General features: G+C 48.6%; 1 long non-coding RNA gene across 1 annotated transcript in view; it reads left to right on the top strand.

Moving 5' to 3' along the window:
* Positions 1-8,945: 8,945 nt before the first annotated feature.
* LOC147991518 (uncharacterized) overlaps positions 8,946-11,868 on the top strand; it is a 167,195-nt gene continuing 164,272 nt past the window's right edge. Inside the window, exon 1 of the long non-coding RNA XR_015613933.1 lies at positions 8,946-9,095. This is a non-coding gene — a long non-coding RNA (uncharacterized LOC147991518). The remainder of the gene's footprint in view (positions 9,096-11,868) is intronic.

Raw genomic sequence — 11,868 nt, 5'->3', positions numbered from 1 at the left:
TGAATAATTCTATAGCAAACAATCATCTTTGATACCAAGAATTAGGACAGCTGGAAAACATATTATGGCTTATTGGCTATTGGGACCAAATAGATTCATTGTTCTTGCACTCAAAATAGGCGCATACCAATGGTCCATCAAACATATTCAGCTGGAAACTAACAAGCTGCAACATATTTTTGTTCCTGGCTATCTACCACAACAATGTTTGCCCTTCTCTGACGAAGCATGGGTGATGATGACGGCACACCTTTTGGCTAGATCCAGTGCTTGTAGTCGTTGCTAAGTGGTCTATGGACCTAGATGTAAATTTTACTTCTGGTGTTCTTTGAGCTACTTGACAGTTGGTGAATGCTTCCTCGGTTGCATTTCTTATAATTCCTTGTAATTTCATTTTTAGCCCTCTAGAGAAAAGGAAAGTATCTCTCTCATGATTTTATGTATCTCTCTGTAACGCCCCGAGTTCGACGCGCCAAGTGTCTTCCAGTTATTCTTCATTGTTGCCATGACGTTTGCTTGCGTGGTGCATTTTTCCATGTCATCATGTGCATTACATCATCATATTTTTCAAAACTTGCATCCGGTCACTTTCTCCATTGTCCGTTTTGACATCCGACACTCTCACATGCAACCGTTGCACCTCCCGGTTCTCGTTTCATGAGCGGGAGAAAAACGTTGTCGGCATGGTCTGAGATTTGTCTAGTGGCCTTGGTATATCACCAGTACAACGCCTATCAAATTTCGTTCCATTTGGAGGTCGTTTGATGCCCCAACGGTTAACTGCATTAACCAAAACCCCTCCTTCTCTTTGCAGCCCAGCACCCCTTCATAACAGCCCACTAGCCCATCTAAACCCCCTCCATGCTCTCCGTCGTTGGATCATGATCGTGTGCGCGAAAACCGCACCTCATTTGGCCTCTCCTAGCTCCCTCTACCTATATACAGGTCCTCCCCGTCCGAATTCGGAGTCCAAACCCTAGCCTCCATCTTCCCTCCATGCTGCTGGACATGTCCGTCCGCGCCGCCACCGTCAACGAATCGGAAGGCGCCATGTCACCCCGCCGCCGTATCCACCGCGTGGGCCACGGGGCCCATCGCCGGCCCGCACCCAGGCCGAACTGAGCTGCGCCTCGCGCCGGCGCCCGAGCCGCCCGCATCGCCGCCGCGTTGCCGACGCCACGCAGCTCGCCGACCGCACCGCCAGCCCGTGCCGCCGCCACTGGCGCCCGCTCGAGCCGCCGCAGCTGCCGCCGCGCGCAATCACCACGCCTCACCGCCGGATCCTAGCCACGCCACCGCCGCCCTTCCCGAAGCTTGCCCGCGCCGACCTCACCCCTCACCGGAGAGCCTCGTCGGCGTCCTCCTCCGTCGCCGAATCTGGAGGTGGACCAGATCCACCGTTTCACCAAACCGAACGTCGCCTCCGCACCCAGATCCCTCCGTCCCGCTTCTCCTCGTCCCGCGTCGACTTTTTCGGAGGGTGTAATTTCTGCTAAGTCCATAGATTCCAACATCACGTGTGCATGTTCATCATGTTGTAACTTCACGCATATTGCTTCGTTTTGCGTGCATGTTATGTCTAATTGTTCGTCTATGAATGCTCTGCATGCTAGTGTCATTTGCATGCATGTTAATGTTAATCTTGATTCCTTAATCATTGTTGCAAGAGTGCCATGTGCTGTTAACTGCTGAAAATTGTTATAACTTGCTGATTTGTCTTTTTCATAGTATTTTGTGTGTTCATCTTTTGGGCATCATGTCGACATGGTATAGGAGCGTCTTCGTGCCATGTTTATAGAGGGTCAACCCATGTATTTTTATGTGCCTTGTGGTGACTAGCACAAGCTTGTCAAGTGTGCTACTTGATGTTGCTGATTTCTGAGACTTCGTGATTTTTTCTAAGTCTGTAACTTTTACATTGTGATGCCATTCTAGTTTGATGCTACCATCTATTCCATGCATAATCTAGATATTCCTAGTTGAGATGTTTTGATGTTCATGTTATGCTCTATCATGCCATGCCATTTGATGCCTCATATATGTAATGTAGCATATGTTTTTTTGCCATGAACATGCCTAAATAATGTTCCAGTTTTCTCTTAACTTCATGATGCCATGTTGTTAGCTTGTTATTAATTAAACAATGCCTCTTTTCACCACTAGGAAAACGCTTATACACAGTAGCATAGTAGTAGCGCTGGAAAGAAGTAAACACTGCTGCTATTTAGCAGTAGCGCTTTTCCAGGAAAGCGCTACTAGTAACTCCATTGTAGTAGCGATGTGAAGCAGAAACACGCTACTACTATGTGGGACCAGACGAGGCCACCGACTATTTTCGTAGTTGTAGTTGCTCTTTTTTTATGCGCCGCTACTGCTAGTGGGCCACACTTAATAGTAGCGCTTTTCCTGGAAAGCGCTACTACTAAGTCCAATAGCAGCAGCGCTTTTTTCAAAGCAGTGCTACTGCTAGTTGCGGCTGGTGCAACCTTTTCCACCCCTTCCCCTCCTGTCACCACTTTGCCCTTTCTCCCCCTCCTTTCCCCTCTCCCCTCTCCACTCTAGCTCCACCATTGTTTCTCTTCTTCTCTCTTCCTCCTACCTCTCTTCTCTCCTCATTAATGGCACCCTCCTCCATAAATGGCCTCTCTCTTTCTCCTACACCTCTCTTCTCTCCCCCATTAATGCCCCCATCCACCATAACCCCTCTCCATCAGTTAGCTAGCTAGACTCACCTCTCCTCCCAACAACTAGATCTATCAAGCTATTTAGACAACCCCACGTGCTCCATCGATCGTTCCCTTTCATCATCTAATTAATCGTGTGCTCTCGGTCTCTCTCGGGAGATATATATATATATATGTGAGTAAAAAGTTGTTCATTTCAAGAATGGGAATATGTGTGTGAATGAGAATATGTGTGTTTGGGATATATATATATATATATATATATATATATATATATATGGAGACATTTGTGCTAGTGACATGCCCTCGAGTTGCTTATGTTTTGCCGAAATGTCGATTTATTTACGTTTCGGTGAATTGCGAGCAAACTCATATGTCCTATTTTTAGGCAAGGTCATGCCAAAATTTTATATATATGACTTTGAAGCATGCATTATTTATTTCATAACCCTTTTGCTTGTTATACCATGCAGTCGGTCATGAAGGTGAGTGGATGGAAGGTGGAGCAGTACATGCAATCCACGGTGATGGACATGTATGCAAACAATCGGACTACGATTAGATGTCCGTGTGCAAGATGCAAGGAAGGAGTGCTTTTGGACCCTTTTGATCGTGGCACTTTGAAGGCGCACCTGCTGATGAATGGTTTCATGGATGGCTATACTCAGTGGATAAGTGAAGATGATGATGATGAGGACGTCCACATGGCAGGGAATAACGACATGAGGCTAGACGAAGAGCTGAACGATCGACAGGAAGACGATGGCGCCAGACTTGTCGGCGGAGAAGAGTCCGGAAATGATGATGGCGGCGGAGAAGATTCCGGACACGGAGAAGAAGAGTCTGGACATGGCGGAGAAGAGGCGGCAGTCACGCCGCAGTCTTAGACGCTACTAAGAGCAGTCGTGCAGGACCCTCATGTTCGAGACCTCCTTCGCAAGAGTACGACTAGCGAGAGAGCTACCTCTAGAGAGGAGGCCAAGCTGGCACAACTTGAAGTAGACTCGAGTACTCCATTGTATGACGGTTGCGATACCGAGGTGACCCGCTTGAGTTTCACGCTCGAACTTCTAAAGATGAAGGCCAAAAACAAATGGACAGACAAAAGCCTCGATGAGCATTTGAAGTTTCTACATAATAAAGTTCTTCCCATGGGGAACATGTGTCCTACTAGTGTCGAGGAGGCCAAGAAAATCGTTTACCCTTTTATTTTCCGCACATTAGGTACCACGCATGCATCAACGATTGCATCATTTATCGAGGGGAGCACACGGGAAAAACTAGTTGTGCAGTGTGCAATGCTTCTCGATACAATAAGGCTGGAAAGAAAGCTCCTCAGAAAGTTGGATAGTACTTTCCGATCCCTCCCCGTATGCAGCGGTATTTCATAGATCCTAAGGAAGCAAAGCTCATGCGCTGGCACGCGGAGAGGAAGAAGCCCGACGATGAAGGTGATCCGAGGCTGAGACAGCTCGTAGATGGTAGCCAGTGGAGAGCATTCAACGCCGTATATGGATTTGCTACAGAAGATCCAAGGAACATCGTGCTTGGTGCGAGTACCGATGGCATGAATCCATTTGGAAACCAGAACACCAACCACAGCACATGGCCCACGTTTTTATGGATGTACAACCTCCCCCCATGGAAGTGCATGAAGACAAAGTACATACACATGAGCATGCTGATTCGAGGGCCGAAACAACTGGGAAATAGTATTAACCTATATATGGGGCTTCTGCAAGAGGAGCTAGACACGTTATGTAAAACACCGGCATGGACATGGGACGCCAGCAAAGCAGAATATTTCCATGTGAGAGCCGCGCTGATGACGACAATGCACAACTATCTCGGTTACGGGTACACCTCAGGCCAGGTGTGCCAAGGATACCGCGGATGCACGAGGTGCATGGATGATACAACGTCTCAGCATCTTACGTCAACGAAAGATGGTGGGTCCAGGAAAATTGTGTACATGGGGCATCATAGATGGCTCGAGAAGGATCACCCATGGAGAAAGCATGGAGATATATTCAATGGGTTGGCTGAGCTTCGAGTACCTCCACGTAAGAGGAGCAGCGCCGAAATCGACGAGCTGTTGAGAAACTAGGAACAATGCCCTGCGCCGGGAAAGATCAAAAAGGCACCGGAGCCGCTGCTGAAGGTATGGAAAACGAGGGCTGTTTTCTGGGACTTGGAGTACTGGACCAATCATGACACACCTCATTGCCTTGATCCAATGCATATCATGAAGAATGTCCTCGAGAGCTTCCTTGGCACACTGATGAACATGCCGGAGAAGACCAAGGATGGGCCGAAGGCAAGGAAATACTTGGAAGATTTGATGATCAGGAAAGATGTCCACCATAAAAAGTTGATGGAGGAGACGGAGACGGAGGAGGGGGAAAGGGGCAGAAAAGTCAAAAAGAAGGAGGAGAATTATTGCCCCCCTTCTTGCTTCACCTTAAGTGTGAAGGAGATCGATCAATTCATCAAGTGCCTTATGGGAATTAAAGTCAGTTCTGGTTACTATGGGAAGATAAGCAGATTTCTAGACACCAAGAAGAAAAGGTTCAGCAGGATGAAGTCTCATGACTGTCACGTGATGATGATGCAGATACTCCCAGTTTCCATTAGAGGGATAATGGAGAAGCACGTCCATGACATGCTTACTGGTCTCTACAACTTCTTCGAGTTATATCTCGAAAGTCCATAAGTGTGAAGCAGCTCCGAAGGCTACAAGAAGAGATTGTTGTCATACTATGTGAGCTTGAGATGTACTTCCCGTGTGCATTCTTTGACGTCATGGTGCATCTATGTGTCCACATCATGGATGACATCATCAACCTTGGGCCGCCATTCCTTCACAGCATGATGTTGTTCGAGAGGATGAATGGGGTCATCAAAGGATTCGTTCGTAACATGTCCCGTCCAGATGGGAGCATCGTCCAGGGGTATCTGACGCATGAGTGCGTCTCCTTTTGCGAGAATTATATAAGCGTCGGAGACCCTGTTGTTGGTTTTCCCGTCAAGAATCACGATGGGAAGCTCGAAGGAGATGGTCACTACAACGGCTGGAGTGAATTGCACATGGACTACTCGAATAGACGGAACGACATTGACAGGGCTAACTTAGTAGTGCTACAACACCTAGATGTGGTAGATGATTATGTGGCACAACACAAAGAAACCATCACAAAGAAGTAAGGGGATGCTCAAGACGGACGACGAAGTTACTATAGAGCACAACGCCACTTTCTTGCGCCGGTTTAAACAGAAAGTTCTGGAAAATCCCCCGGAAGGGGGCAGTTCGGACGGATTGCTCTACACGCCTTAGCACATGGTCCCGCGCCCAAGCTCGCGACCTATCAGTCCTACGATATCAATGGGTACACGTTCTACACGGAGGCCAAAGACATGGACAATGATTACTAGAACTCTGGGGTGACATTTCAATGTGTGACTGACGCCAACGGCACAACTGAGAGATTCTACGGAAGGGTCGAAGAGATGTGGGAGGTTGACTATGCTGGAATGCACGATGCAACGATGTTCCGTGTCAGATGGGCCAAGGACGTCGTAAGAGAAAACAAGTATTTCACCACCATGTCTATACCCAACGTGAAGAGCACTCCCGTGAACTTTAACGTCATCGCCAAAAATGATCCATGGGTACATGCTAAGCACGTGACACAATGCTTCTTCATAACCGACCTGTCCAATCCCAGCCGTGTTGTCGTGAGGAGATCCAAAAGGAGCATCGTTCAAATGGATGGAGTAGCCAACAAGGAAGACTACGACCAATATGGCAACCCGATGAGGGAAGATGACAATGAAGATGAAGCATACGTGAAAAGAAGAATCAAGACTACATTACCTAAGAAAGATCGTAATCCATGGCTCCGGAAAAGTCACATGGAGGGGCTCAATTACTCGGGAACGAACAAGAAAGCGAAGAAGATCAATGTGAAACGTCGTCGACGCAGCTGATCAGAAACCTACATCTATATATATATATATGTATCTATTTTGTGTACGCACTTAAGTAACCGTTATCGGTCAACTGATATGTTACCACCACATGCATGGTTCCGGTGATATGCGCGTAGGGGGAGAGGGCCGGAGACGCCGTTGTCGGGAGAAAAGCAAAAAAAAACAAAAACAAAAGGGAGAAAGCAGAACAAAAGAAAAAGGAAAGTAAACAGAAAAGAAAAGGAAAATAATAAAAGAAAAGGAAATTAAAAACTAGAAAAGGAAAATAATAAAAATAAAATAATAAAATTTGGAACAGTTAGCAGTAGCTCTTGATTGAGAACTAGTGCTATAGCTACTATAGCAATAACACTTTGTTCTAGAAAAGCGCTACTACTATGTGCCATTAGCAGTTAGCTATAGCGCTGGGTTTAAAGTAGCGCTAGTGCTGTTTTGAGTTAAAATCAAATTTGGCCAACCGCCAAGTCCCAATTCTTCGCCGGTCACTCTCCCCACACCCTCTCCCCCCACTCTATCGCTGTCGTCGTCGCCCTCGCTGTCGGTGTCAAAACCGGTGGATCTTGGGTAGGGGGTCCCAAACTGTGCATCTAAGGCCGATGGTAACAGGAGGCGGGGGACACAACGTTTACCCATGTTCGGGCCCTCTCGATGGAGGTAATACCCTACGTCCTGCTTGACTGATCTTGATGATATGAGTATTACAAGAGTTGATCTACCACGAGATCGTAGAGGCTAAACCCTAGAAGCTGGCCTGTGATTATGATTGTTGTTGTCCTACGGACTAAACCCTCCGGTTTATATAGACACCGAAGGGGGCTAGGGTTACACATAGTCGGTTACAAGGGAGGAGATCTACATATCCGAATTGCCAAGCTTGCCTTCCACGCAAAGGAGAGTCCCACCCGGACACGGGACAGAGTCTTCAATCTTGTATCTTCATAGTCCAACAGTCCGGCCAAAGTACATAGTTCGGCTGTCCGAGGACCCCCTAATCTAGGACTCCCTTAGTAGACCCTGAACCAGGCTTCAATGACGATGAGTCCGGCACGCAGATTGTCTTCGGCATTGCAAGGTGGGTTCCGTCTCTGAATACTCCATAGAAGATTTTGAACACATGGGTCGTGTCCGGCTCTGCAAAACAAATTCCACATACCACCGTAGAGAGTATATTATTCCACAAATCTAATCTGCTGACAACTTTTTATAATGTGACATCATGCTATGGCCTGGTCATTATTCGAACTATTTTTCTCAACCAGCTACTACACATATTATGAGGCGGTTTTCTTGGCACGTCTTGTCGAAGCAGAGATCGTGTCCCCTTATCATGGGATTCTCATCAATACGGGTGTGGGTAACCCAACCACGCCTACTAGTATGACTCCTCGATTTTAGGCAAGTTCTGAACGGCCACCCGGAGGACGCTCGATATTCATCCTCTTTATAAAGGGGCCAAGGCCTGTCCTTTTCTTCTTGTGCTCAATCCTTCCCTTCCCCCACCCCGAGTTCCAACACCCAAGGCTCAGGCTAAGAAATTCGTTCCTTCAACCATGTCCGGATCCAACCTTCAAGGCCGGTGGATGGCTTCCTCTGTCACAGAGGAGGCAATCACGAAGCTAAGGGAAGCCAGGTATCTGACCGTGGAAATCTCGCACAGGCTGCCTGCTCAAGGGTAGGTCATCCCCACTCCCGAACCCAACGAGAGTGTTGTATTTGTTTCCCACTTCCTCCGAGGGCTAGTCTTTAGTCTTGATCCCTTTGTTAGAGGGCTTATGTTCTATTACGGGCTCGATTTCCATGATCTAGCCCCAGATTCCAGCCTTCACATCTCGTCGTTTATCGTCGTGTCACTAGTAGAAAACAGGGCTTTGGTCCAGGCCGGGTCAGCCCATTAGTCCCGGTTCAGTCCAGAACCGGGACCAATGGGGGCATTGGTCCCGGTTCGTGCGCCCAGGGGGCCGGCCGGGCCATGTTGGCCATTGGCCCCGGTTCATCTGGACCTTTTGGTCCCGGTTGGTGGGATGAACCGGGACCAATGGGCCTCGCTCCTGGCCCACCACCATTGGTCCCGGTTGGTGGCTTGAACCGGGACCAAAGGCTCACCTATAGTCCCGGTTCATGCCACCAACTGGGACCAATGAAGTGCCTATATATACCCCCTCGCGTGAGAGCAGAGCACACTGCTCTGTTTTTTTCTGGCCGAGGGGGAGCGAGCTTGGTGGTGCTCTAGCTCACCTCCTATGCACACAAGGTGTTCGATGGAACGCCCGAGCCACACTACTTAAGCTTTCTCCTATCCAAGCTCGACCTCCAAGCTCCATTTTCCACAATATTTGTCTAGGTTTAGCGGTCCGTCACGCCCCGTCCCCGTCTTCACCGCCGTCGATCACCCGCGCCGAGCTCATCGCCGGCACCACCGTGGTCAGCCTCTTGTTCTTATCTTCTATTTGAAAGGAAAAATATTCTTACTTGTATGTTTAAATAGATACTTGTATTATTTTCTTACTTTTATTATTGCATCTTATATAGTGCGATGGTTTTGGTATCCGCCCCCGTTGGCCCTTGTCCTGTCTATGATTCAGATGTGGTATATATATTATCTTTATAACTATTGGTTCATTTATTGTTTATGAAAATTATGCCGACCAACGTGACATAGATTTTATGGCTCAAGACCTTCAATGTGAAGCCGAAGATGATCAATGGGCGACACACAGAATGCGGAGGTGCCATAATAAGCAAATGCGCCGATGCTCCATGGCCAAAGGGTTCCTTCCTGGAGGTGTCCAACTTATGGCAGCGAGAGTGGTTTTACATCACAACTCCCCGAAGTACTAATTGGGTAGCTGCCCCCGCCTTCCCTTCACCCCCCCGCCACAACTGGCGTCATGGGTCAACAAGGGGCTGGACTAGGGGCCAGTTAATAATGTGCGGACATTGCAAAGTCGCATCCGCGATCTCCTCAAGAGGGATGTCAGTCTTGTCAAGGTAATGCAGGTTATGCTAGTTCGTCGGGTCGTGCAATGCCAACGTCGATCTCTCCGCATGTGGGAGTTCAACCCAGAAGGACCGTGAACTATTCAGCAATTCTTCGGCATGACGCTCGAAGGGATGTATGGATTGTTCTTCGGATCATGAATAAAGTGTTCGGACACCACCGAGGATGCGGGTCTAAACTTCACTCGTCCAGATACCCATGTATGTAATTCTGCGGCCGAACATGTTGTCTTTTTATTTATCACAACATAATTCTGGAAAAATCGATCTTGGCCAGGACTCGATAAGAAAGACGAAGATGATCAGGTGTACGGCCCCCCTTCCCGAAGGCTCACTGGATCCTGTACTAGCTAGGATGCTTGAGCTCTCACCTTATCAAGTGCCATCAGGGGAAGATAAAGGGAGGAATAAAGAAGCCGAAAGCGGGCCTCACGCATTGCTCATCCAAACCGGGGGAATTAGTGTCTCTGCGAAGGAGGATAATCGGGGAGAAGAATCTAGAATCCCCACTCCCCAAGGAAGGAAAATGACTGCCTCTGAAGACTTGGAAACGAAGGTTTCCAAACGAGGGAAGAAACCTTCGCTAGGGGGCCCTGCCCTGGAGGGCGTCCTTACCGCACAGTGCCTGCAAGGGGGCCAGCCCTCCACCGAGCTATAAGTGAATCAAGAGTACTTTTGGTAAATATATCCTGCTCTATCTTCGAGGACAATAACCGACAAAAATGTCTTGCAGTCCGGATCGTAGCCCTTCTCGACGGAGTCCGTCTTCAGGGGATCTTCTTCCGGAGATGATGGAGAGTGAAACGCCTCCCCCTGTCTCGGAGTCTCCTGGGGCGGACGACCCCGAGGTGTCATCACGGAGGATTTCTCCTGATCTGCCAAGGCCAGAAGGTAACCCTTCGGCCAACCGAAGTCAGGAGTATTCGGCTCCTAAGGAGAGGAAAAGAAAGAGTCTGGGATTGTCCGGTGCGCAACCGGACACACTGATGGTTCTTTTGGAGCAAGCGGCTATCTCAGAGGCGCATCATACTTTAATGGGTGCGGTGGTTGAGAGGATTTCATCCACCAAAAGTGGGTTGCATGAAGCTTTTATGAGTCTGCTAAGAGTCTTTGAGGTACGCAGAGTAATATATAAAAATTTTGATGGTACCCCTCATGCTTGGTGTGCTCTATACAGATAGCAGCCCCTGAGACTCTGGCTGCTGTCCAGAGGCGGCAAACAAAGGATCGTAGTCCCAGGTAATAATCACGCTGCTTTCATGTGATGGCGGCTGACGGTCCGGTGGCTGGCCGGACTGCTGAGTTTGTCGAGCTGAGGCGGCAGCTTGATACGGCAGATGCCGACATCGTGCTTGTGAACAAGCGGCTTGACGAGGCACAGGGTATGTATTCTCCGGTGGTCAATAGATATTAAGAGGAGCATGATGCTAGTATCTATAACATGCTGTGACTGCAGGTGGAGCTGTCGCCGTGGAGACCCTTTGAGCTGAGCTTGCCCGAGCCAAGGAACAAGCCAGGAGAAGTGATGCGGCCGCCCTAAAGGCGGCCAAAGAGTTAAGAGCCGAACAGGCTCCTCATCGCCAGAGCGAAATAAAATAGCCAAGATGGCCATTGAGCTGAAGGATGCCGCCGACCGGTATGAGCTTCTTGAAAAGGAAAGCCAAGCGAAAGCGGCGGACCTGGAGAAATCCATGGTAGCAGCCAAGGAGACCCGCTCTAAAATTAGAGCGGCAAAGGAGGAGCTTCGTCAAGCCGGAGATATCATGGCTGGGAAGCCCTTTTTCTTGCGGACGATGTTAGGAGATCTGAAGTATGCCCCTCTGGATCAATTGTGGAGTGCTGCAGACGCGTATTCGGACTTGGCAATGAGTGCTGCTAATGCGACTTCATTTTTCAAAGATCAAAGAGATCACGAAGTGGAAAAGTTGTTCTGGTCGCAATTCAGTGCTCCAACGTGTCCGCTTATGCTAAATGAGCAAATGGCCAAGTGGGCTGAGCTCCATTGGTTGTCCGGGATTGCCATGAGGTCTGTCGTGGATCAACTTTGGCCAGAAGGGTCAAGGTCGAATAGTTATTTTGGTTTAGTGCAACAATTCCTTGGTGCTGTGCCGCATATCGACGCGGTAAAGAGGTCGACGTGCATAGAGGGTGCGCTGATGGCTCTTGCTCGTGTTAAGACATACTGGGCAGAGATGGA

Source organism: Triticum urartu, chromosome 1A (assembly GCF_056163025.1).
Source record: "Triticum urartu cultivar PI428250 chromosome 1A, HENAU_Tu73, whole genome shotgun sequence".
Classification (NCBI taxonomy): Eukaryota; Viridiplantae; Streptophyta; class Magnoliopsida; order Poales; family Poaceae; genus Triticum; species Triticum urartu.
Note: the sequence above shows the minus strand (reverse complement) of the source record. Positions and strands in the feature narration are given on the sequence as shown.